The following is a 27,991-nucleotide window of genomic DNA, read 5'->3' as shown; positions in this document are numbered from 1 at the left end:
TGAGGATATTCTGTCATAAATAAAGGTTATTTTGTTGTTGGACTGCTGAAGAGATGGATGACTAGACCAAGCCAAATATGTTTGTTTTTGGTTGAAGGTGAGTTGATTGCTTTTACATTAAGCTGTTTTAAAGGAATAGTTCACCCAAAAATGAAGATTCTCTCAACATTTATTCACCGTCATGCCATCTCTGATGTGTGACTTTCTTTCTTCTGCAGAACACAAATGAACATTTTAAAAAGATTATCTGAGCTCTGTAGGTCCACACAATGCACTATAAATCTCCACTTTCATATTCACTTCCATATTCTTCTTTTTTTTTTCTTTTTTTTTTTTTTTGTTTTGGCAATTCGCATTATTAATGCATATCGGCACTGTTACTCCCTCTAGGCATATGTGTTTTGTTTTCTCTCTGTGTGTTTTCTGTTCCAGGAGCCTGCCCCCCATTGGTTCATCCATTTGCATTTGTTCCAGCCAATCGCCGCCTGTATTGTGTGATCAGCCAATCGCACATGGAAACCTGAGATCACCCAGGTCTATAAAAATTCAAGATGGCTGTTATACGAGAGGACCTGTTTTGTATTGCTTGTGGCTTTTGTTGTAAAGCTTTTCAGTTTGTTTTCTTTGTTTTGATTTCTTCTTTTGACTTTGTAAGGTCCTTGGACCTTTCTTGATGCTTGTTTTATTTTTGAATTGGGAACAGGTTAGGGGCCCTGCACATGTTGCAACATGTAGACCTTAACACTGTCTAGTAACACCAGGTAAGGAGTGGTTGCCACCAATTGTAAGTTTTTGTTTTAGTTAGAGTAGGCAGATTTATTTTGTGTTTTTGTTTTCAGTAAGCCTTTTCTGCATTTTAGTTAGTTGGCTTCTTGGTTTTCCTTGTTTCTTTTTGTTGGCAACACTCTTGTTCCCTTTTCACCTTTTTTGTGTTCTTTTGTTGGACCATGTTTATGTAAATATGTTTAATAATTCTCAGTAAAGCTCACTTCTTACGCTTCAAGCCTTGTTGGTGGTCTACTTAAGCCTCCTTCTGTTTATTTGCACAAGGTTGTTGTAGTTGGTTCGGTTCTGGTTTATGTTGATGTCCCTTCGATACCCCTAGACTAATAGGGACGTAACAGGCACCTACTGGTCAGGGCCGGTCAAAGGTGGAGATTCATATTAAAAAAATGGCTTAAATATAGATCTGTTTCTCACCCACACCTATTATATCGCTTCTGTAGACATGGATTTAACCACTGGAGTCATATGGATAACTTTTATGCTGCCTTTATGTGCATTTTGGAGCTTCAAAGTTTTGGTCACCATTCACTTGCATTGAATGGACCAACAGAGCTGAGATAGTCTTATAAAAATCTTGATTTGTGTTCTGCAGAAGAAAAATCACACATCTGGGATGGCATGAGTGTGAGTAAATTATGAGAATTTCCATTTTTGGGTGAACTATACCTTTAACTTATGGGGAAAATGATGGGACTTATAACTCAAAATACAAATAGTAGTTGTGTTTTTAAATACTGTGAGTTGCCTACCTAGATAGTTATTTGGGGTATCATAGACCCCGTTTACACCTGGTATCAAAAAGCATTTCAGGTGATTTGATCACAAGTGCTAAATACAGCTGTAATTTTGTGATCGGACCATAAAAACAGCATACAGCGGTAGTCAAAAAGGCATTTGACCACATCGCATTTGAGGTGTAAACGCTAATCCATCCAGATGTGTCCCGGACAGCAGCGAAGCACCACCCCTCACCTGTCAATCAAACACTGCATTAAAACAAGCGTTTAACCCAGGGTAAATGGAATCCTGGGTTATCTTGCTTCATGTTTCACACTGTACATTCGTAAACCCCGGGTTAATGTTCATACTTGAAAATTTCTGTTGAGTCAATTACAATGATTGGTCGAATACCGCTCGCAATGGCAAATCAGCTCTGTTTTTCTCAGATAAAATTTCAACTGCATGTGGGAGAAACAGTGCACCATTATTTTTATTTAAGTTTTTTTTTTATTTTTATTTTTTTTATAAATTCTCTGGCAATATGCACAATGAATGTGAATCGAGGAGAGGGTCTCTGATTTTATTACTCTATACACAGGTGTGGCTTGTCCATATGGGTAGGTAGGGCAGAGACCCACATGAATATTCATCCATTTGAAAACATAGATCCACACTAGAAATTTCCAATAATGTAATTTGTTAACCTGTTATGTGTTCAAAATACTGAAATATGTATTAAAAAGCAGGCCTCTAATATTTAAGTCTGAAATAATTTAACTGAAAACTATGTTATACTTTGTATGATAGAGATACAGTACGTGCATGTGGGGCAGAGAAACTGCTGCCCTCCCGAATGCCACAGTGCCCCTTATTTTTCAAATAGAAATCTGTGGTCAAATATGGTACTGCAACGAGCCCTCATTGAGATGCAATGGGCCAGAAATGAGTCTGCCCATAATGAAGTATCAAACCAAAGGTAACTTAGTGTGCGCAAGCAGTCTTACAGATTGCAAACATAGCGACCGGTATTGATAAATGTGTGTGTAACAGCGTGTAGTTTCGATTGTAAATTCAGACAAATTTGCCCTCAAACAACTTGGTCCTGACAAGCAAGGGCGTAGATTTGGCTTGAACATTGGTGGGGTTGCAATGTGAAGCATTTACATGTTTCCAATGATCATGGTATAAATAATGGGGGGGTTGTACTTGCATGTTTTGAATACTGGGGGGTTAAAAAAACAAAAACGAATGAACATCAGAGGGTATGTTGAAAGAAACAAAGCCATATAGTTTCACTACTTACATCGTACATGGCAATGACTGCTGAACTAACTTGCTTTGCGTCGAGCCGAGCGCTGCTCCTATCGATACATGAGTCCCGCCTTCTTTGATTTGATTGGTCAATTCAAACGACATTGATGAGCGGTTTTAAATCACTAAGCATGTTAAAAATGAGCTGAATTAAGATGCACGGAATGTTTAACCATTATGTTATCCCTGCAACATATACGTGTGTGTGTGTGTGTGTGTGTATATATATTCATATGCGTTACCAGTGTACAAAAACACAAAATCTGTGTACCCAGTTGAGCAGATAATATATTTGTTAAAGTGTTTACATGGTTATATATATTAAAGATAGATAATAGGATGATGTTTTAAATATGTATCTATATTGTTAATAAGCCTACTTATATTATTCAAAAGGAAGAAAGAAATACCTGTATATGTCAGATGGAGCTCTAGAGAGACAGAGAAGTAACGGGTGTTTAAGGATAAAGTTGTCTGTTTTAAGCATTTCTCTTCACCCAGCAGCTGAGTAGTTCACAAAGCATTTTTTATTTTTATTTTTATTTCTGCCTCTAGTGAAAGGTCCTGTAATATGAGCCGCACGATGTGGTGAGGCAAAATCAGATCACTCCAATATCACACGTAGCACTATAGTGTGCTTCGTTGTTCAAAAACAGGAGCAAAATCTTAATCGCGTCACTTGTTTGCAGAGATTGCTCTTTTTATATAGGTGTATCAACAAATGAACAGGTTGAAGTTCAGCAAAAATGCAGCAGCGTGCTGCTCACACTAAACTCCACACGTGTCCATTGAGCCACGGACTGCTGCGAGAGAAGCTGCAGCACTGATGATCTAAGGCTATGTTTACACTGCAGCTGAATGTGGCCCAGATCAGATTTTTTGCTCAAATCAGATTTTTTGTTAGGTTGTTCAAATGACATTTTAAATGTAGCCCATATCAAACACTGGTCTGAACAGCCAACACTCTTAAACTGACCCACATGCGTGTAGCACTCCTTGAGCATGCATATAACAAACTCTGGCATGTTCATCATTATAGTATGAAAAATTAATTCAATTATAATTAAAAATTGTATTATTAATTTTTAACGCAGATAGGACACATACCTATCTGATAGTATGTCCGCGAGTGATGGAGAAAAACCCCTGATGGATAAATTATTTTTATGTAGTCATTTGCTTTCGCATGGTGGAATTTATAATAATCATCGAAGTTCAAGTGCACCGCATTACCACAAAAATCGAAAGACAGCAGGAAAAATGGCATTATATGTAAGGTAAGAAGAGTTATCTTTATTTATTTCATATTTCCATTGAATGGCTTGCATTCGTCTTTTGATACAGTTTGAGAAATATAGAAACTGTGTTTTCTGAATGAGTGACACTGTTATATAAATATACATCTGTATCTTTTTATACGCATATTTAACGTGCAAGCCATACGAATCGCTGAACCCAACTGTTGAAGCCTATACTTTTATTTTCTTTCCTTAAAAAAAAAAAACTGAATGCATTAACTAGACAGATATGACTCGCACTTAAAAGTTTAAAAATATAACAGGCGGAGGGGCCTGGGTAGCTCAGCGAGTATTGACGCTGTCTACCACCCCTGGAGTCAGGAGTTCTAATCTGCCACCCGGATTGAAGCGAGTCACTACGCCACCACGAGGACTTAGTGCGCATTGGGAATTGGGCATTCCAAATTGGGGAGGAAAAAAAAAAGGAAAAAAAAAAAATATATATATATATATATATATATAAAACAGGCGTATATAGGCTACGCTGGAAATCAAGCGTACAAATGTTGAGGTAGATTTGTGTAAAAGTCACATTAAATCTGACCTGGCTGTTCACACCGAAGACATACTGGAAAAAATCTGATACATTTCCTATTTAAATCCACATATGAAAGTGGCCCAGATCGGATATGAAAATGTCAGATTCAAAACACTTTTGGCTGTTCACATGATCAACTAATTAACAGATCTGTGTCACATGTGAGGGAAAAATCTGATTTTGGCCACATTCAGTTGTGGTGTGAACGTAATATTATGATAGAAAGTGGGAAAAAAACTGTGTGCAATCCCATGCCAAATTTCATGCTCATTTTGTATCTAAATGACACAGACCTTTGCTATATCACAAATATAGCAAGCAATTTTTTGGTTATTGACGTTATAAACAGGCTGCTTGTCCGGTCGAACAAGAAAAATTATCTTTCACTTGCCCCTTTAAAAATGCACTTGTCCCAGACAAGCGTTAATGTCGAGCACTGTTTTACATACAATGATACATAATAGTCTAATAAAAATAATTAGAAAATAAAAGCATCTTGTCAGGAAGTGGGGTAGGTATTTGGCAGTTTTGGGGGACTCTCAGGGAAGGGATGGGGAGAGAGAAGTCTCTAGTCTGAATAAAATTACTGACATGACAAGGAATTCAAATTACTGAAGCTCTGGTAATGATTAAATTCCCCCATATCCACATATAAAATGAATCCTGTCCAAATAGGGTTTAAATCAATCCCTCAGCCTTCGTTTTCATGTTTTAATTAGTATTCTTTGAAGACATTTCTTGTCATGTGGCTCCGTCTGGTGGACAAACAGTGAAACAGCCTATTTATCTTCATATTTCTAATAGCTTAAAAATGCAGTTGTATAAATAGCTATTTATTCTGTTATAGCTCTGCCAAATTGATGTAATTTTGCATGTGGCCTCAGAATGTTCTTTTTTCCATGTTTTTTAAGCTTTGCTAAGTTTGAAAATGTGCTCACAAGATACAAGGCCAATTAGTTATTATGGGCCACAGCCCAAAACGTATTTGATTATATCTTCAGAATAATTTGAAATATCAAAATTCTTTTGATAACTTTTTATCTAGAGGGTCTGTAGATGATATATAAAAAAATGTGTGCAAATCGAAAAAGCCTAGGACAAGTTCTAAAAAATATTTGTGATCAAAAAAGTTTTCTTGCGGGAATGGAAATCCTTGTGGCCATATTATTGGGGGCACTGGTGGATTCAGAGAAGCTACACATTTTTATTGTAGCCTATACAGTTCCAGAGTTATGAGTAAAAACACAAATTTGCTAATTATACCACCACCGTGTGGCCAATTGTCACAAAATTTGATATGCAGCTTCAAGATCCTTGGCCATTTCCAGTATGAGTTATTAGGTGCTGAAATTTGACTGGCTGCTGGCGGCCATATTTGTTGATTTGACTAATAGATTTTTTAAGAATATGTTAGCACTTGAACCACAGAAAATGCATATTTAATTTGAAGTTTGTCACTCACACGGCTGACATTTTTTTTACAGTTTTTTTTTCTTTGTAGTGCCCCCTAGTGGCAGAACTGTACGAAACTTTGTATACATCTTCAAAATGTCCTGCTGAATACATATATATCGAGTTTGGTTACGTTTGGAGTTTGCATTGAGTAGATATTGATCAATTACTCAAATCGCATTAAACTGAAGGAATTGTATCGTTAATATCTTCTGAACTATTTGATGTATCGAAACTTATTGTCAGGAGGGTCTGTAGATGATTTATACCAAAATTCATGCCAATCGGACAAATGGCCTAGGAGGAGTTTGAAAAAGTAGGTTTTTCAAAAAATTCAAAATGGCGGAAAAACTGTATAGACGGAAATTAAATCGGAGATATACGTTTTGTAGGGCTTGACCCAAGGAATCAGAGGAAACAATTTTTTGATTCTAGCCCTCACAGTTGCAGAGATACGTAACGTAAAGTTACTTATTATAGCATGACCTAGATTCAGATGTGTGTGCATGCATGCACCTGAGTATTGGTCGGATTTGGGACTATCCTGCCAAGTTTGGTGTCTCTAGGACTTATGGTCTTTCCTGCCCATTCGCTATTAGGGCAGAAAAAGAATAATAATAAATATAGCCGCAAGCAACTATTGTCGGGGGCCAAGCACATATGGCAAGATGACCAAAACAAACAAATTTGGCAGAAAAGATTTTGTGGATGCTGTGGACAGCTATTTTGGTGTGACATTTCACCTGCTTTAAGCACAGTTGCAAAAATAGAATTGTCTTAAGTTATAACGCCCCCAGCATAAAAAAATGAACGAAACTGGGGCCTGGGTAACTCAGTGGTAAAAGATGTTGGCTACCACCCCTGGAGTTCACTAGTTCGCTTTCTAGGGCGTGCTGAGTGACTCCAGCCAGGTCTCCTAAGCAACCAAATTGGCCCGGTTGCTAGGGAGGGTAGAGTCACATGGGGTAACCTCCTCGTCGTTGCTATAATGTGGTTCATTCTCGGTGGGACGCGTGGTGAGTTGAGCGTGGATGCCGCGGTGGATGGCGTGAAGCCTCCACATGCGCTATGTCTCCGTGGCAATGCGCTCAACAAGCCACGTGATAAGATGCACGGGTTGACGGTCTCAGACGCGGAGGCAGCTGGGATTCGTCCTCTGCCATCCGGGATTGAGGCGAATCATTACGCGACCACGAGGACTTAAAAGCGCATTGGGAATTGGGCATTTCAAATTGGGTGAAAAATGAAAAAAAAAAAAAATAATAATAATTTACGTTACCTCAGAGTGTTCTTTTGTCTATGTGTACAAATTTTGTTAAGTTTGAAAATTGCACACAAGATACAGGCTAATTAGTCATTATAGGCCATGCCCAAACATATTTGCTTTTATCTTTGCAATGATTCGACACATTAAAATTCTTTTGATAACTTTTTTGTTAGGAGGCTCTGTTGATGATATATACCAAGTTTTGTGAGAATCGGACAAACAGCCTAGGACGAGTTAAAAAAAGAAGGTTTTTTGAATAAATCGAAATTGTAAAAATGTTTCTTGCGGGAGTCACATGACGCCATGCGAGGTTCAGACGTGTGAATGGCGAGCTCTGCGCACTTTGCTAGTTTTAATACTTTTTATGTCATAAACCGGTGAGATCCGATACACCCTGATCCTTAACTGTTCTAAGAAGACAATATGTCAAAGAATTCAATATCCTCGGGCTCTGCAGACATTAAAAGACACTTATGTGCTCAAGCTGAAGCCCCGAGCAGGCCGCAAGCCCAGGAGCCTGTTTGGCCGGAGAAGTGAGGGAAATTTGGTGAGAATTGTTGAATATTTCGGCAATGCTGACAAAGGTCGTTGCTGACTTGAAGGATCTTGCTGTAATATGTCGATCGATCACCGCCATGTAGATGAAATTCACTGAGGAGGTTACAAGAGTGGGTGATGTCGAGAAATGGATGGAATATCTGGAGTCATCGGAGAGGGAATTAGCTGCTAATCCACTAGCGACCAAGGTGGATTTGGAGTGCATCTGGGAGAAGTTGGAGGATATGGAAAACCGTAGTCAGCGGAGTGACATCCATATTGTTGGAATTCCTGAGGCCGAAGAAGGGATATGGTGAAATACGGGTTATTTCCGAATCTGCTCATCATAACAGGCCATAAGCTGGAAATCGAGTGAGCTCACAGGGTTCTGGCTCAGCGATCCGCTGAGGGAGACAGGCAGAGACAAGAGAGAAATGTGATCGATTCAAGGAATGCAAGAAACTCTTACATCAGCGGAAGATCGCTTTTGCACTGATGTTCCTGGCCGGGGGCTCTCATAGGCATACATGGACTGTTTGAGTTTAAAGGGATGGACACCAGTTGGCGCTGTCATGCACGGGGTTTATGTGCACGTTTGTTTGGTTTGGGGGTACGTTTGGGGTTTGATTGTTGCACTAATATTGGAATGTGGTCTTTATAATTTTATTTTTGACACACAATCTATTTTTTCTAATATGTAAAAATGTCAAATGTTAATATGAGTGGATTGTCTCTCTCCATGTGTAATGTGAATGGGTTGGGGCACCCAATAAAAAGAAGGAAGGTTATTTCTCTTCTTTAACGTAAGAAATATGATATAGTGTTTCTTCAAGAAACGTATCTTTCCCCGCAGGATGCTGAAAAATTTGGGAAGATATGGGGTGGACATGTTTTCTATAGTGCTGGCTCAAGTAAGAGCAGGGGGGTCATTATACTGATAAGTAAGCATTTACAATTCAAATGTCTCAAACAGATTAAAGATAAATTAGAAAGAGTCATTATTGTTTTAGCAGAAATTCAGGGGCAAAGTTTTATTTTGGCTAATATTTACACACCTAACGCTGATGATTAGGGTTTTTTATAGATCTTGAAGGGATGTTGCAAGCTGCTAGCACCCCTCATGATATAATATTGGGAGGAGACTTTACTCTGTTGATGGACTCAGTCCTTGATCATAGTGAAGCAAAAGTGTGTAAGCCCCCTAGAGCAACACTGATGCTTAAAAATCTTGGTCTTACAGATATTTGGAGACTTTTGAACCCATCTGGTAGGGACTATACATTTTGTTCATCAGTCCATAAGATTTATTCTAGAATAGATTTTTTTATACTGTGTATATATATATATATATATATATATATATATATATATATATATATATATATATATATATATATATATATATATCCCTCATTTCATCTGTTGTTGATTGCTCAATTGGAAACATCTTAGTCTCAGATCATGCCCTGGTGAGTTTAGAGGGGTTGCCACATACAGAGAAAAATAAATCATATAGTTGCTGCTTTAATGTATCCCTTTTGCAAAATCCTGAATTCCAACAAATGTTAAAGGCTGAAATCAGTGTTTATATGGAGACCAACTGGTCCTCATTATCCTCTGTGGGCGTGGCTTGGGAGGCACTTAAGGCGGTTCTTAGGGGTCGGATTATACAGTATGCCTCATTCACCAAAAAATCCAAAGCACGAGAACTCGTGGAGTTGGAAGGGAATATTAAAAGTGCCGAGGCAGAGCTGAAGCGCTCAGAGAATTGACCCAATTGAAATACAGATGTAATACTATTTTGTCGTGGAAGGTGGAGTTTTGGCTATTCAGGGCAAGACAGTCATACTTCGAGTCGGGGGACAAGGCAGGAAAACTCTGGCTACATATATAAAACAGAGAAAGTCTTTTTCTACAAATTCCCTCAGTGAAATCTGCTGGTGGTGAAATATTTACCTCAGCCTTTGAAATTAATAATGCTTCTAAAGAATTCTATCTTGATCTCTATAGTTCCATGTCTTCGTCTACTGATGAGAATATTAGAAACTTTGTGGAACCAATAGAACTTCCCAAACTGATGGCTGAGCAAAACAATTATCTTGATTCTGAGATAACCTTGGAGGAGCTTGGTGAGGTAATTAAGGCCTTGCCTACAGGCAAGTCTCCGGGGCCAGACGGCTATGCCGCTGAATTTTTTAGATCTTATGCTACAGAATTGGCTCCACTTTTGCTAGAAGTTTATACAGAATCATTAAAGAATGGAAAGCTTCCGCCAACCTTGACACAAGCCCGGATCAGTCTGATTCTTAAAAAGGACAAATATCCAAGCGAGTGTAAGAGTTACCATCCAATTTCCCTGATCAAGCTAGATGGTAAAATATTGTCAAAACTTTTGGCTAAACGATTAAGAAAAGTTATGACTCTACTTCTATCTCTTATACAAATAGATCAAGTGGGGTTTATTCAGGGCTGTAGCTCTTCTGATAACATTAGGTGTTTCATCAATAGACTTCAGTCGCTGCCATCTCATTTGATGCCGAAAAGGTGTTTGATATGGTAGAATGGGATTATCTTTTTAAGATTTTGGAAATGTATGGGTTCGGGAATACTTTTATTGGTTGGATTAAGTTACTTTATAGATACCCGGTAGCGGCAGTACAAACAAATGGATTAATTTCAGATTACTTTACTCTGGATGGGGCACCCGGCAGGGTTGCCCTCTTTCCCCATTATTGTTCTGTCTTGCCCTGGAACCATTAGCAGCCGCGATAAGAAAGGAGGATGATTTTCCAGGGGTGGTGGCGGGAGGTGTGGTGCATAAGCTTTTGCTTTATGCAGATGATATTTTATTATTCGTCTCCGACCCTACTAGATCTATGCCTTGCCTCCACAGAATTATTGATTTCTTTTCTAAGTTCTCGGGATACAGAGTTAATTTGTCTAAATCCGAAGCTTTGACTGACAGCGTACTGCCCGATTACGGCTTTTAACCCGGGCACCTTCCAGTGGCCCAAACAGGGCATTAAGTATTTGGGTATTTTATTCCCAGCAAATTTGTGTGATTTAATTCGTTTATTTAGATTAGTTAATTTTGACCCTTTAATAAAAAGGTTTTCGGGCGATGTAGGCAGGTGGGCTTCATTACATTTATCTATGATTGGGAAGGTTAATGTTATTGTAGAACAGCTTCACAACAGGTGGGAAGGAGAACACAGGAAGCAGGTTTTTCCTGGCTCAGGTAGGACTTTTAATAGGCCACTTCAGTGCTTTACAACTTCACGAACTCATCAGCTTCACAGGCGCGTAGGCATTTAACACATCAGCTTCATAAATACGTAGTCACTTAAACACTTAGCGGACAAGGCTCTGGGTTACTGATCAGAAGGTTGGGGGTTCAAGCCCCAGCACTGCCAAGATGCCACTGTTGGGCCCTTGAGCAAGGCTCTTGACCCTATTTGCTCCAGGGGCGCCGTATCATGGCTGACCCTGCACTCTGACCCCAGCTTAGCTGGGATATGTGAAGAAAAAAGAATTTCACTGTATATGTGCAAATGTGTGATAAATAAATATAACTATTATAAAAAATTATAGGTTAAATGTGACAGCTTCAGCTTCAGGAGCACCGTGGCCTTCTTTGTGCCAGACTCTCTCACTCTCTCTGCTGGTGGTGTGGCCGCTTATATGCCACTCTCCCCATGCTCACTGGAATTAGAGACAGGTGTTACACATAATCTAGCTCAGGTGCAAGCGCCCTTACCGCTTTCTCTCTCTCCGGACGGACGCTCGACCATGCCCCCGCTGCCACATATCCCCACCACCCGACTCAGGCCGGGGAGACATCCGGCCTGTCTACCACTCCCCACCCATTTCTGGAAAGGAAGTCGGCGACAGCCATCTGCACTCCCGGTCTGTGGACCACCTTGAACTTAAATGGCTGAAGAGCCAGAAACCAACGGGTGATCCGCGCGTTGTTATCCTTCATGTGGTGGAGCCATTGGAGTCGGGCGTGAGCCGAGCAGAGGGTAAAGGCCCGCCCCAACAGGTAGTACCAGAGAGTGAGGACCGCCCACTTGATGGCGAGACACTCCTTCTCCACGGTGCTGTATTTAGTCTCCCTCAGTGAGAGCTTGTGGCTAATGTACAGCACCAGGCTGTCCTCCCACTCCACCACCTGTGAGAGTACAGCCCCCAGCCCTTTGTCTGAAGCGTCCCTCTACAAGACAAAAGGGAGAGAGAAATCGGGTGAATGTAAAAGCAGCCCCCCACAAAGTGCAGCTTTAACTTGCGTAAACGCCTGTTGACACTGCTCCGTCCACTGGACCGGGTCTGGAGCTCCCTATTTAGTCAGATCAGTCAGCGGGCTGGTGACATTTAGGCACAAATCTTAGCCAGCCAGCCAGCCCCAGGAATTGTCTCACCCCCTTTTTGGTCTTGGGCCTCGGGCAGGTCGCAATCGCCGCAGTCTTGTCAAATTGGGGACGCACTTGCCCGTGGCCCAAGGGGAACCCCAGATACTGTACCTCCCCCTGTCCAATCGCGCACTTCTTGGGGTATGCTGTGAGTCCCACTCATCTCAGCGATCTCAGAACCGCCCTCAGATGCTGCATGTGCTGCTGCCAATCATTGCTGTAAATGATGATGTCATCTAAGTAGGCAGCGGCGTAAGCCGAATGCGGTCTGAGGATTCGGTCCATGAGATGCTGAAATATAGCTGGGGCTCCAAACAAACCGAACGGAAGCGTCACAAATTGGTGTAATCCAAACGGCGTGGAGAAGGCTGTTTTCTCATGGGAAATTGGTGTCAAGGGGATCTGCCAATAACCTTTTGTCAAATCCAATGTTGAAGTGCCCAACCGATCGAGCAACTCATCAACGCAAGGCATTGGGTATACGTCAAATTTAGACACCGCATTGACTTTCCTATAATCCACACAGAACCGTACAGACCCGTCGCTCTTAGGAACTAGAATGACCGGGCTGGACCAATCGCTGTGGGATTCCTCTATTAACCCCATATCGAGCATTGCATCCAATTCTTCCCGGACAATTTTCTTTTTGTGCTCGGGCAATCGGTAGGGACGGCTACGTACCACCACCCCTGGCTCGGTCTCGATATGGTGCTGTATGAGGTTTGTACGACCCGGTAGAGTGGAAAACACATCTGCAACTTTTTTTTTTACAACTTGGCAACCTCAGCGAGTTGATACGGTGAGAGGTGGTCTCCGCAAGTGACCGGGGTGAAATGATTGTGTTTTGTATTCACCTCTGGCCCGAGCTCTGCCCTCTCCGGTACTACAATTTCAGGAGGTTGAGGTGATATATTTGACGTGCGCCCCCTCTATCGGTTCGCTTTACCTCATAATTGAGATCCCCCACTTGTCGTGTGACCTCAAAGGGTCCTTGCCACTTGGCAAGTAATTTGGAGCTCGATGTGGGAAGTAATACGAGTACCTTATCTCCCGGTGCAAATTCCCGCAGCCGAGTTCCCCTGTCGTACAGTCGGCTCTGTTGTTCTTGAGCTTGGAGCAAATTCTCCTGTGTTAGTTGCCCCAAAGTGTGGAGTTTTCCTCTAAGATCAGGAACGTATTGAATTTCATTCTTACTGTTTGAAGGTCCCTCCTCCCAAGCTTCATGCATAACATCAAGCACGTCATGTGGGCACCACCCATATAGCAGCTCGAATGTGGAAAATCCCGTGGAGGCTTGCAGGACCTTTCGTACTGCGAATAACAGGGGATCGAGCCATTTGTCCCATTTCTAGCATCCTCGTGCACAAACTTACAAATCATATTTTGAAGGGTTTTATTAAATCGCTCCACCAGGCCATCTGTTTGTGGATGGTAAACGCTGGTGTGGATTGATTTAATTCCCAATAATTCGTAAAGCTCGCGAAGTGTTCGTGACATAAAGGTTGTGCCCTGATCGGTGAGGATTTCTTTCGGAATCCCCACCCTGGAGATTATTTTGAAGAGTGCCTCCGCAACACTGCGTGCTGAGATGTTGCGCAGAGGCACTGCATCCGGATATCATGTTGCATAGTCCACTAGGACCAATACAAAGCGATGTCCGCGTGTTGACTGCTCTAATGGCCCGACGAGGTCCATTCCAATTCTCTCGAAGGGGACCTCGATCAGCGGAAAAGGGCGCAATGGCGCTTTTGGGGTGGCCGATGGATTCGCCAATTGGCATTCATGGCATGCCGCACACCACCTGCGGACATCTCCGCCAATGCCTAGCCAATAAAAACGGGATATTAGACGGTTCAGTGTTTTTCTTTCCCCTAGATTTCCCGCCATGGGATTATAATGAGCCGCCTGGAACACCATTTCCCAACAGCTCCGCGGTATTAAGAGCTGGGTTGTATCTTCCTTAGTTTGAGCGTCCTGTGTCACTCTATACAACCGCTCATTTATAATTGCAAAATAAGGATATGAAAGGGCGACACCCGGCTGGAGTTGTTGACCATCGATCACTCTCACTTGGTCAAAGGCGTGCTTGAGGGTTTCCCTCCAAAGGGAAATCCCCGAGGACGGGAGGGGCTGCAGCCTCTCCCCCCCACGTCATCCTGACGTGGAGCAGACGAAGACGGCCCTGGCTCTGCCTCCCCTGCCAGAGCATCGCACATCTCACATCTCTTTGCTTTAGTGCAGGACCCATCCGCGCATATTCCCTTTAATACATTTCTAAATTCAGGCCAATTAGTCCCCAAAATCAGCGGATGGGTGAAGCGGGAACTAACCGCGGTCTCCACTCTATGTTTTGTTCCCCGAAATTTAATAACAAGGGTCACCACAGGGTAGTTGTGAATATCCCCATGCACACACTTCACCCTCACCATTTTAGCTGTGCCCAAAGCCTCGTGTTGAACCAAGCATTGGTGAAGAGTGGTTTGGTTACAACCCGTGTCCACCAATGCTTGGTGAGTATCCGGTATGCTCCGGCCTGATCGGGGGCAGCCTGTGGAGTGTCGGGGATCTGGACCACTGTTCCCAGCTCCATCACAGGGCATTGATCCCGGAAGTGTCCCGGATCCCCGCAACTCCAGTAGACCAGCCCAGGCGCCATGCCCGCACCTGCGTTAGCGGAAACTTCCACCTGAGGGGGAGAGAGTGGCGGGGCACTGTAGGGGCAGGGGGGTGTGCCCCCACCTCGCTCGGGGAACTGGCTGTGGTTTCGGAGCTCCTCGCCTCTGCGGGGCAGGAACGGGCTCTGGAGAGAGAGCAGAGTGAGAGGGGAGAGGGGAACACACAGGGGGAGGGGGAAGAGGGAGCGAGAGAGAAGAAGAGGGCTCTTCCGCCCTCGGGTACGCTGCCATATGGTCCTCCGTGAGTTGGACAGCTTCCTCCAGTGACGCCAGGTGGTGGCACTGGACCCACTCCGCTGTTCCCTTTGGCAGACGAAGGATAAGCTGCTCCAGTACCACTTGATCGATGACTCCCACGACGTCACGGTTCCCCGCCAGCAGCCATTCCCGGCACGCGTCTCGGAACCATTGGCAAAAGGCAAACGGGCAGTCGGACTTCCCCAGCTTCAAGGTCCGGAAGAGCTGTCGTTACTGCTCCGGAATTCGACCCACCCGCTGCAGGATGGCCTTCTTCAGGTCATCATAGGTCAGGAGGTTAGCCGCCGGCAGCTGTTGGGCAGCAAGCTGGGATTCCCCGGACAAGGGATTCACTCTCTCTGCTGGTGGTGTGGCCGCTTATATGCCGCTCTCCCCATGCTCACTGCAACTAGAGACAGGTGTTACACATAATCTAGCTCAGGTGCAAGCGCCCTTACTGCTTTCTCTCTCTCCGGACGGACGCTCGACCACGCCTTTTGGAAAAGGTCATGAAGCATCAGTGTATTACTCCCTGCTAATTCAGAGTCTGGGGGACAGAGCTTTAACTTCTGTCAAGAGATTATGGGAGAAAGATTTAAACTTGGTATTTGAGGAGGGAGTGTGGGCTAGGATTCTAAAAAATGTCAAGTCTGCATCTAGAGATGTAAGGGTGCACCTTATGCAATTCAAGATTTTACATCGATTCTATCAGACCCCCTCTAGATTGTATAGGCTTGGTCTTAAAGACACACCCACCTGCTGGCAATGCCAATCAGAAGAAGGAGACACAACCCATTTTTTTTGGTGGTGTGTTAAGATCCAAGAATTTTGATTGAAGGTTCAGAGTTTTATGTGTGATGTATTGGGTACTCAGATTTCATTTTGCCCCAGACTCTGTATTTTAGGCGATGGGGCGGTCATCAATATAAGGGATAAACACATAAAAAATTGGGTCCTAACCAGTGTTATGATTGGCAGACAAATTGTTTTAAGGGGATGGAATTCAGCTGGAGCGCACTCATTTCAAGAATGGTGCACGGAGATGGGGAGGGTGGCGGCTTTCGAGGAAGCGTCATATAGAAGGCTGGGGAATTGGGATTCGTTTGATGGGAAATGGGGCAGCTATTTGGCACTTTCGGGGAGGGGCAGTGGAAAGAGAAGTTTAGTTTTAAATGTATGTTTTTATTATATATTTCATTTTGTGTGTGTGTGTGTGTGTGTGTGTGTGTGTGTGTGTGTGTATAATCATGTGTGAACACAGGGATGTTATTGAGGGTCAGTGTGGGGTTGGGGATTGGGAGGGATAATAGTGGCGGTTAAATGTTGATTCTGTGTATATTTGTTTTGCTTTTCTTTGTTATCTATTATTTCCTGTGGCATTGCAAGAATTAATTTGCAAGAACAAACCTATAAATTTTGAAAATAATCAAATTTGTTGTTTTTTCATCACCCAACTAGCGCTCTTGCCACCTGTGACCTACAGCATACCTACGTGACTTACGTTTTTTGCATAGCCGAATTTCAAACATTTCAAGTAAACACGCTACTAAGGCGGAAAGAAAACATGGACAAGTTCTTGAAAAAGAAAACTATCAACAATGGTTATGTGGGATAGTGGTGTGCTGTGGTATTCTTTATTCATAAAAAGTGTTCTGTGGCAGAAAAAAGTTTGGGAAACACTGCATTAATAAGGGGCGGCTGTGGCTCAGGTGGTAGAGTGGGTTGGCCACTAATCGCAGGGTTAGCGGTTTGATTCCTGGCCCACATGACTCCACAAGCCAAAGTGTCCTTGGGCAAGACACTGAACCCCAAGTTGCTCCCAATGGCAGGCTAGCGCCTTGCATGGAAGCTCTGCTGTTATTGGTGTGTGTGAATGGGTGAATGAGTCAGAGTGTAAAGTGCTTTGGAACCACTAAGGTTAAAAAAGGTGCTATATAAGTGCAGACCATTTAATAGTAGCTCTTCCACCCTTTCTCTCCTTGATGAACAAGGAAGACAAAAGATGCCGAAGTGAACAAACAACATGCCCCTCTCATTCAGACCAGGTCATTCAGCTTATTTACAAATGAGAAGTTTCATGAGTACCTCTTCTTCAGAGTTCAAGCTCCATTCCTGTCAGAAACAGATTGATTGTACACGCACTGCTGTAGCCAAGCACGCAATTGGACATAGCTGTAACCAATCAAGCAATCTGCCTCGGTAGGACTGTGTTTGCCAAGCACGCAATTGATTACTGCTGTAATCAATCAAGCGGGAGTCCGACCCCCGATTATTATTTTTTAAAATTTTCTATTTCTGCATTTATTTATTTTGTGGAATATGATCATTTTCCATGGCACACTATGAACTAATATGAACTAACAATGGACAATTGTATTTTTATTAACTAACATTATTTAAGACTAAATGCTGTAAAAATATATTGTTCACAGTTTGTTCACGATACTAAATGCATTAACTATTGTTAATGAATGGAAACTTTTTGTAAATTATAACTGAAATATTTATCACAAAGGTATTTTAGGCAGCAGGTATAAATATGAAATTGTTCCATTTAATTAATAATGTATCATTTTACTCAATATTTGTGTGTGCTGTGCATTTTTGTGCTTATTAGGGTATTGAATAGCTTAGCTATGCTACAAGCTAATTAGCTTAGCTACATGTTAATGTGAACTGTGATCATTTTCACACCAATTGTTTTGTAAGACCCAGTGTTATAGTTAACAAAAACAGAAACGAAAACTAACTAAAATAATTTTCGTTAACTAAAATAAAAATAATTAAGTTAAATTAAACTAAATTATTGGAAAAAACTGAAACCAAACTAAAATACTTTTTCATAACTCCAAAACTAATCAAAATAAAATGAAAATGATCTCAAATTCATTTTAGTTTTCAATATACTAGGGTGAATATGGGCAAAGTGGGACACTTTTGGAAATTTTACATTTCTTGACACTTTGAATTATGATCTATAATTGAAATGATATTGGACTTTTTAAATTACACCAGTAAATGCTCAGCTTCGGCAGCCATAAAAAATACTAAAACTAAAATAAAAACTAACTAAAAAAATCCAAAACTATAATAACACTGGTAAGACCGTGCCAGGATGTCCTGTATTTTGGAAGAAATAAAGACGTCTTGTTCAAAATATCCTGTCCCATATTGAAGCGGGCAAAAAAATAAATAAATAAAATAAAGCATTTTAATTTATTGTTCTTAATTACAGGGTCCTGTATTTAATGTATTTAACTGCAGTTAATACAGTGCATCCGGAAAGTATTCACAACACTTCACTTTTTTCACATTTTGTTATGTTACAGCCTTGTTCCAAAATTGATTAAATTCATTATTATCCTCAAAATTCTACAAACAATACCCCATAGTGACAACGTGAAAGAAGTTTGTTTGAAATCTTTGCAAATTTATTAAAAAGAAAAAAAGAAAAAAATCACATGTACATAAGTATTCACAGCCTTTGCCATGACACTCAAAATTGAGCTCAGGTGCATCCTGTTTCCACTGATCATCCTTGAGATGTTTCTACAACTTGATTTGAGTCCACCTGTGGTAAATCCAGTTGATTGGACATGATTTGGAAAGGCACACACCTGTCTATATGAGGTCCCACAGTTAACAGTGCATGTCAGAGCACAAACCAAGCCATGAAGTCCAAGGAATTGTCTGTAGACCTCCGAGACAGGATTGTATCGAGGCACAGATCTGGGGAAGGGTACAGAAAAATTTCTGCAGCATTGAAGATCCCAATGAGCACAGTGGCCTCCATCATCCGTAAATGGAAGAAGTTTGGAACCACCAGGACTCTTCCTAGAGCTGGCCGCCTGGCCAAACTGAGCGATCGGGGGAGAAGGGCCTTAGTCAGGGAGGTGACCAAGAACCCGATGGTCTCTCTGACAGAGCTCCAGCATTTCTCTGTGGAGAGAGGAGAACCTTCCAGAAGAGCAACCATCTCTGCAGCACTCCACCAATCAGGCCTGTATGGTAGAGTGGCCAGACGGAAGCCACTCCTCAGTAAAAGGCACATGACAGCCCGCCTGGAGGACTCTCAGACCATGAGAAACAAAATTCTCTGGTCTGATAAAACAAAGATTGAACTCTTTGGCCTGAATGGCAAGCGTCATGTCTGGAGGAAACCAGGCACTGCTCATCACCTGGTCAATACCATCCCTACAGTGAAACAATGTGGTGGCAGCATCATGCTGTGGGGATGTTTTTCAGCGGCAGGAACTGGGAGACTAGTCAGGATCGGGGGAAAGATGAATGCAGCAATGTACAGAGACATCCTTGATGAAAACCTGCTCCAGAATGCTCTGGACCTCAGACTGCGGCAAAGGTTCATCTTCCAACAGGACAACGGCCCTAAGCACACAGCCAAGATAACAAAGGAGTGGCTCTGGGACAACTCTGTAAATGTCCTTGAGTGGCCCAGCCAGAGCCCAGACTTGAACCCGATTGAACATCTCTGGAGAGATCTGAAAATGGCTGTGCACCGACGCTCCCCATCCAACCTGATGGAGCTTGAGAGGTCCTGCAAAGAAGAATGTGAGAAACTGCCCAAAAATAGGTGTGCCAAGCTTGTAGCACCATACTCAAAAGACTTGAGGCTGTAATTGGTGCCAAAGGTGCTTCAACAACGTATTGAGCAAAGGCTGTGAATACTTATGTACATGTGAATATTTTTCGTTTTTTATTTTTAATACATTTTCAAAGATTTCAAACAAACATCTTTCATTATGGGGTATTGTTTGTAGAATTTTGAGGAAAATAATGAATTTAATCCATTTTGGAATAAGGCTGTAACATAACAAAATGTGGAAAAAGTGAAGCGCTGTGAATACTTTCCGGATGCACTGTAAAATAGCTTACCCAAAGATGCAAATTCCACCCAAATATGTAAATGCTGTCATAATTTACTCACATGTGGATGAACAGCTGATGAAATTAATGTCCTAAAGCCCTAAAATTGGTCTTATTGTATCATACCTGAAATTGCCACTTTACTAAAAATCCTGCATAAAATCAGTGAATACCAAAAAGAAAGTATTGTTACTTGTACTTGGTCTTGGTATCAATGTATCCCTAACACTTACCTGCAGACAGTGAAGCAGAGGGCCCCACTGGCCCTGGCCCCAAAGACAGCACACAGGACATTGATACTGTGAGCCGGAGAGCTGAGCGGCAACAGCACAAGCATCAGAGAGGAGAGCATGGTGAAGAGGGGGTATCCTGGAGGATGGGCCACCTGGGGGGAGACACAGTTGTAAACTCTCTCCCAGAACATTCTGGAGCACAGATAACAGCAACAAAATCTAGTACCCCCTACACCCCCACCATCACCTTATAGTTCAGCTTTCAAAGGCAGCGCTTACTTTGGCTGGTTACAGTTTTACACTGTCATCCCCCCTCCCCAAAAGCCTGATCTTCTGTCTCCTTGCCTTCCCAGCAATTAGGCACTAAGTCCCCTCAGGAGCGATAAGGGCTGGAGTTATTAAAGGCTGTCTCACTTCTACTGACCTGATAACACACAGGCACAGCAGGCTGAGAAATGCTGTACTCTAGAGCGAAGAACAAGGAAAAGTCTCAAAGAAGGAGAGAGATGGAGAAGAGGTTGTTTGAGGGGTGGATTGGAAACTCAGTGGACAAGTGGGTGTGTAAAAGCCAGTGTGAGTTCAAGATCAAAGCCGGGAAGAGGGTCCCTGTCAACTGATCCCTGTAAATAATTTTGTAACACTAAAGTCCATGCCAATCAGGTTTGTATAAAGAAACGTGATAATATAGAAGTCAGTGGTGGGGAGTGACTAACTAGGTAGTAATAATACTAACATTTTTCAGTATGTATGTCAGTGTAAATCTATCTGTTCAAATGGTGCACACTTATTGAGATCCTCATTGTTTTCTCATCCTCATAGATGAACCCAACATAGCTTAAATATTGTTAGCAACTTTCTGTTAGTAGCTTGTAGTGTAGTTAATTACGTTTTCAAAAGAGCAGCTTGACTGTCGTAGTGTTTATCTACTTTAGATTAGGAGTAGTTTGTAGCTTTGGAAGCAACAGTTTCAAAGTATCTTCCTCAACACTGAAGTCTATTTAGTCACTTCATGCATTTTTACTGATCAGATTGCTATTCGATTGAAAAAGCACATTCCATTTACAATTGGTAACATCAATGTGTCTCCGCCAAACGGATAAGAACCCGATCTTCATTTCCTGCGTAATATGCAAATAGCACGGAGTTCACTTCCGTGATTATGCTTATGCCGGGCAGAAAATGCAAAAGATGTGATTTAATATTTGATTCCAACTGACTTTGAACAGTGTGCGTGTGTTTCTGTTTGTGTGCGCTCTGTGTATTTCCCCATGCAAGTCAGCTACGCTCATTGCCTGTGTTTAGTTTCAGTTTCTTCAGTGATCTGCATCAAATAAATGAAGAAAAAAAGTCCTGTCTTTCCTACAACGTGCATCCGTGTCTCAATTTGTTGCTATTTATTGTGCGACGTAAGCCCTATGTAAATACTCGGTAGCAGCTGTTATATTTCGTGCTTGCCTTATGCTGACGTAGCGCTGTTTGAGTGAAGTAAAGTTCACATATGCGTCTTGAACAGCTAGATGCATTTACAATTGACCAGTTTCGACTGGAATGTGTCTCAAACCACTTTGCAATCCATCTTGAATGCATTTCGGAGGGCATTTACACCTGGTCTTTTCATGATCGGATAGCTATCCGATCTGTGAAAATGTATGAAGTGGCCAAGTGTAAATGCATCCTATAAAAGAGAATAGAGGGGTAGAATAAAGGTCCTACTTCAATATGAGAAAAGAACAAGCAACTTGAAGGCAAGCAAGAAAGGTCAAGGCAAAGAAAAACAGAGAGAGTCTAGGGAGGGGCGACAGAGAGGACAAAAAAAAGAGAGACACACAGTATGGCAAACAGATGGTGGGGTTGGGAAGGGCACACTTGGAAGTGCCAGCAAGGTGCGAATAAAAGGGGCTTGTTTTAGTGTGTGTGCATTTGTGACTGCGCAAGTGTGTTGCTACGAAGATGTGTGTGGCAGAAATGCCTCTACTGGCAACATATCAGATTGACAGTGTGGAAAGGAATGGAGAGGTGTCGCTGATTCTGGGAGTGCGTGTGGCACGGCGGAAAATGCCTGAACACACAGCTGGAAGGCAGTAGGTGGCAGTCCTGCGACTAGGAGTTTAAAGGAGAATAGATACACAGCTCCGGGGAGCAAGAAGGGAGGGCCGGTGGCCTGCGGCCCAGAGAGAGCCCTCCGACCCTGGGGAGAGCAGCCAGACAGGCAGGCCACACGGACAGAGGGAGGGATTACTGGCATAGTGACACCGCCTCAGCCTCCCTAAAAGGATCGCAGCAGCGTAATAAACTTTATTAAATAATAAAACTTATTATAACTGTTAACCCAATTTAGATCATTCTTCGTGGCTTACACAAGCGCACACCGCATGAACAAAATGGAAAGGGGTTGAGTATAATAAGCCTTATACCATACATAAGGCAAAGCTTACAAAAGCCATCGCCTAACCATTCAGTCTAATTGGATTTGAAGAACAGGGTTGCAAATTATAGCATTCTCTAGTCCTAACTTAGTCACACAAAAAAGAAGTGCGTTGAAAAGAAGAGAGGATAAAACAAAACCTGTGGCCTGAAAAGTAAATTAATCATCTTTCTTCTCCCCCCATACTTAATTAAACTTCCTTAATGCTTATAAGAGTTAATGAGTGGATTGATTAAACAATGCAGCTAATGCTTACCCCCAGCTCACAAGCAGCAGTGATCAGCTCTCCTGTGGAAGAAAAACAGAGAGGGAAATTAATGTAAACCCAATAATTATTATTAAGAGACAAGTCCGCTCCTGAAAGTTTTCCCAAATCAAATACTTGCACTGGGTTTTGCATTAATTTGCCCGGATCAAAACCAGCAAAATCTTCCCAGTGTGACATTTCCTAAGCGACACGCTCATTCTCTTCCAGCGCACATGACTCCCCTGATCCCTGAGCAGACAGACGCACACATACACGGGCAAATCTATTCAGTCTTTCCATATTCCGTGACTCGTGGTGCACGCATAGCACCCTATCCATCACTGTACAGCGTAAACAGGCATAAACACACGCCCGCGAGCATGGTCCCTAAACGCAGAGCCACACACATACAAAAAGCTCCCACTGAAGAGTGCCTGTGATGTACTTCAATGTTTCCTCCCCCTATTTCAAAATGCTTACACATATCTCAAGGCCTGTAGACCATGACAAGAACACATTATAACCAGTACCACGTTACGTTAAAATGTATCCCTCATACAGGGTTCCCACACTTTTTGACCAATGAATTTCCTTGACTTTTCCATGACCTTTCCAGTTGTTCATGATTACTGGATAAGGATGTTTCAGATGTTTAGAGGTCCAACAGGATGTAAAAAGTACCGATATTTTTTATTTAATAGATATTAACGATTATACTTGTTAGTGGGTAAATTTCTCCTCAACGAACAGACTGATGTTACAAGTTTGGGAGCAAATTCTACCCTACATGAGCATTCACAAATCTAGCTAATGAAATATTAAAAGGAACAGTTCACCAAAAAATTTACAATTCTCTCATTTACTCACCCTCATGCCATCCCGGATGTGTGACTTTCTTTCTTTTGCATAACACAAATAATATTTTTTAGAAGAATATTTCAGCTTTTTTGGTCCATACAGTGCAAGCGAATGGGTACCAAAATTTGGACACCCCAAAAATCACATAAAGGCAGCATAAAAGTAATCCATATTACTCCAGTGTTTTAATCCATATCTTCATTAGTGATATTATAGGTGTGGGTGAGAAACAGATGAATATTTAAGTCATTTTTTGCTAGAAATTCTTCTCCCTGCCCATTAGGGGACAGTATGTGTGAATCACCAAAAACACAAGAAGAAGAATGTAAAAGTGATCTGTTCCTCACCCACACCTATCATATTGCTTCTGGAGACTTTTGGATTACTTTTATGCTGACTTGTGTGATTTTTGGAGCTTCAAAATTTTGCCATCAATTCACTTGCATTTTATGGACCAAAAGAGCTGAGAAATTCTTCTAAAAATCTTTCTTTGTGCTCTGCAGAAGAAAGAAAGTCAAACACATCTGAGATGGCATGAGGGTGAGTAAATGATGAGAGAAATTTTCATTTTTGGGTGAACTAATCCTTTAAGACCAGTGGTTTTCAACTGGTTTTGCTTGAGGTCCCAAAGTTTACAATGGACATAAAAAAGTGACCCAACATAGTACAAAATTGTTTATTGTACAAAAGTACACAAAACTGTCCTTGAAATACATAAATGTATTGATTTATCAACGTCAATAAATATTACAATGAAACATTTTGCCTGGGTTGTATTTTACCTAGCAAGCATAGTTTTATTCCACAGAAAGAGGGCACATCACATTACCTGTAGGTTTTGGAATCTGCTTATTGGGCTAGCTTCTCCCAAATGAATGAACAAATGAATTTGTGCATACATATGAAAATAAAGTTTGATCAAAGCATCATCAACAATAGATATGGGAAGCATTTTCACCATACTTTAAAAAGTTGATAAGTCTATTTATTTTATACAATTCAATGGTCAGTTCCATTTTATTATTTGCATTTAGCATTGTTTTTTCCATGCAGTCCCAGCCCTATCACAACAGACCTGCAGCCCATTTTTGGGTCATGACTCATGACCCACCTCTCTTTTAGAGCAGAGCAAAACAAGAACATTTATCTTCCCTATTGAAATGTCCACAACTTTTAAGATATTTCTCATGTCTATGCCTCGTTCAGCCATAGAAATAAAAAAAATTACATTTACAGAGAATATTTTATAGCAAAAATATAAGTTAAGAAAACAAACATTAAAAGGGTGCTAAGAAGAGTAAAACAAAAATTAAACTCAGACGCTATATTTTCCATATATTGACTATCCAGGTGTGTGATGACAAATATATTCCTAAAGTTTTTAACATGACAGAATGTTGATTAATTCAAGTATACTAGAAATCTTCAAACAAACTACAGTCTGTATTTAAACTGCAGTTAAGTGGTCAATGGATAAAAAGTCCATTTGCCTAGTAATCCCAAATGTTTCTGCCCTGTTGTAAAAATCCAAGCAATGCTGCCTGATGCAATACTTGCCTAAACACTCTATAATCCTATAATCTGTGCTCTCTGATGCAATACAAAATGTTCAGTGCATCACAAAAATTTGTAATCGTTAGCTGGCACTACCAGTGTATCACTAGCGGTCGTCTGTTTTCGTTGTCATGTTGGAAGTCCTTTATCTGTAGGTGCAGACCCCTTACACTTCAGTGCCTGAATTTTCTTTGCTTTTACTTTCCCATTTAGAAGAGAAATAAATACACAAACACGGTGAGGCCAGGTCGACCACATTTCAAAGTGTGTGGATCCCCCTGTAATCAAAATTTGTCATGTTATAAATCACAGTTTCATTCATAGCAGTGCAGTGCTGTGTCTACAGCTGAATGCAGGGTCCAGTCCAGCAGAGGGAAGGCTAAACAGAGAAAGGGGTGCAAAAACAGTTGAGCGCAGGACAACAGTGGAAGGAGCCAAGTGTCTCTGTGATAGCACACCATTTGGGCACCCACAGCAGCCTTTTCCCCCCCAATAATCCTCATCATTTCCACACTCGCATTCCTAGACAACAGCGGTCTTGCAGGGCGCCCGCTCAGCCTCTCCAGGGCGCAGCACACGTAAAGGGATTAGGACTGCGAGACGGAGACCTGGAGAATTTCTGCCGAGCATTCAGCTAGCGCTATCATGCCAGCATCCTGCAATGTCCCTAAATGCCATGCTTAAGGGCCTGGCTGATTTTTTTTCTCTCTCTATAAGCACCAAACACCCCCTCCCCTTAACTTACTAACCTTTTCTGTGTAAAGCTAAATCTAATTTTACAACCAAGTCGACGTAATGCGTCTAAAACGTCTGTTAAAAACGACGATTTAAACAACTTTACAGCTCAAATAATTCACGTGTTTTAACAGAATAATTCATGTAAGTGCTTTTTAAAATTATAAGCTTCAAATTTCTGCCTTTAAACCTTCTGAAAATTGGCCCCATTCACTACCATTGTAAGTGTAACTTTGGTTTTTGCCTTTTTTTAAAGAAAAGGATGGAAAAGTCTAAATTAATTTTTGTAGCAATCAACATTATTCCTCAAATGCTGTCGATTGAGCTTAACTTGTATAGAACCCCAACATATTCCTGTAATGTCACAATACAACAAATTTCCCTCTCCCTATGGTTCATGGTCATGGGATATGGTGCTTGCGGCAAAAGTCTGCTTTCCTCTTGACTTTAATTATTAAAAATAATGTCTGAAGTGGACAATGTCACAACATGAATAAATAAAAATCTTGTCCTTGATACTGACATCAGTGACAATCCTAAAAACATTCTAATTACAAAAAATGTCATTTAAAAAGAGGTGCAAAAATAAAATCGAACATGAAAATCAAACATCAAAGCACCAACCTGTACATGTAAAATGGCACCAAAATGTATTTGGACAATTAAAAATGTAAGAATATCAAACCAAGTGGCATCTGCGCTTTGACTCTTTTCTGAGCCATTTGTGCAGAATAATGTTTAACCAAACGGTCCCAAAGTAATTTTTTTTGTGTGTTTGAAGTCAGTTCCCCTCAAGTTCAAACATGTGTTATAGCAGAACATTTTCCACTAATGTTTGACATCCAGAAAGTGCCCAAATACTTTATCTTCATATTGAACAGTATACATATTTAACTTCTTTTAGTGCATTGTTTTGCTTGAAAAATGTGTGCACGGAGCACAAGCTACATACACCGCTAAAACATAAGCGACTGTAGCTCCCGTCAGCGTCCATGTCAACTTGTCCGACCCCGACGACATTTTAAACAACGTCCACTAAAGTCTGAAGTTGTTTTTTCTTATTTGCACGTTCATGCACGTCTCGTGTTGTTCAGCGTGGCTCGAGACCCATGTATTGCGCGCGTCGTTGAAATATGTCGATAAATGCATGTTGTTTCTCGGATGCACGCAAATAAGCGAAATATACTATCGACGAATGGTTAAAAGAACAGAAGTATCGTTCAAGTCACCCCGGTATCCTTGCAGCAGCATTTGTTAATGTAGATCGCATTGCAAATGTTGCGCTAAACAGCAGCGTTCGCGTTACTGACCGTTAGAAAGATCACGTTATTAGTTTTCACAGAAGTGCAATCAAAAATTGAGCTAATATTTTATTGACTATTTACATCTGGATTGTTCCTATGAACTTTTCCCGGCTGGACTTGTAGCTGGTGCTGAATTTGACTTTCTTGTTGGGCGGAGTTTGTAAAAGCACTAGCAAAAGATTACCATAGTAACCATAGTTTCCGTAACTTCTTAAAACCATAATAAGTGAACATGTTATCGCTGTGCGTGTATGAGTGTGTAAACAGCGGATGCCCTTTTCAGAAACGTTATCTTTTTAATAGAGCTGTTGAGGTGTTTTAGTACAAAATCCCTGTTTCTTTAAAAAGGATGTTGCTAACTAAAAAGTTGCTAGATAAGAACTACAACGGGTTTCCGTTTTGTCTGACACGTTCACTCACATGCTTGTGGTATTTGTAGTCCTTATCTAGCAACTCGTTAGCAACATCATTTTTTTTTTTTTTAAATCCTACAGCTTCAAAATTCATGTTTGAGGTATGAC

General features: G+C 41.4%; 1 protein-coding gene and 1 pseudogene across 1 annotated transcript in view; one reads left to right on the top strand and one right to left on the bottom strand.

The window, feature by feature from the left end:
* The window catches only part of LOC127411105 (transmembrane protein 260-like), a 72,637-nt pseudogene extending 45,451 nt beyond the window's left edge, over positions 1 to 27,186 (bottom strand).
* The window catches only part of LOC127411315 (exocyst complex component 5-like), a 327,593-nt gene that overhangs the window by 231,497 nt on the left and 68,105 nt on the right, over positions 1 to 27,991 (top strand). The gene's annotated exons all lie outside the window — the stretch shown is intronic.

Source organism: Myxocyprinus asiaticus, chromosome 20 (genome assembly GCF_019703515.2).
Source record: "Myxocyprinus asiaticus isolate MX2 ecotype Aquarium Trade chromosome 20, UBuf_Myxa_2, whole genome shotgun sequence".
Classification (NCBI taxonomy): Eukaryota; Metazoa; Chordata; class Actinopteri; order Cypriniformes; family Catostomidae; genus Myxocyprinus; species Myxocyprinus asiaticus.
The sequence above is the reverse complement of the archived record's forward strand: the minus strand, read 5'-3'. Positions and strand labels throughout refer to the sequence as shown.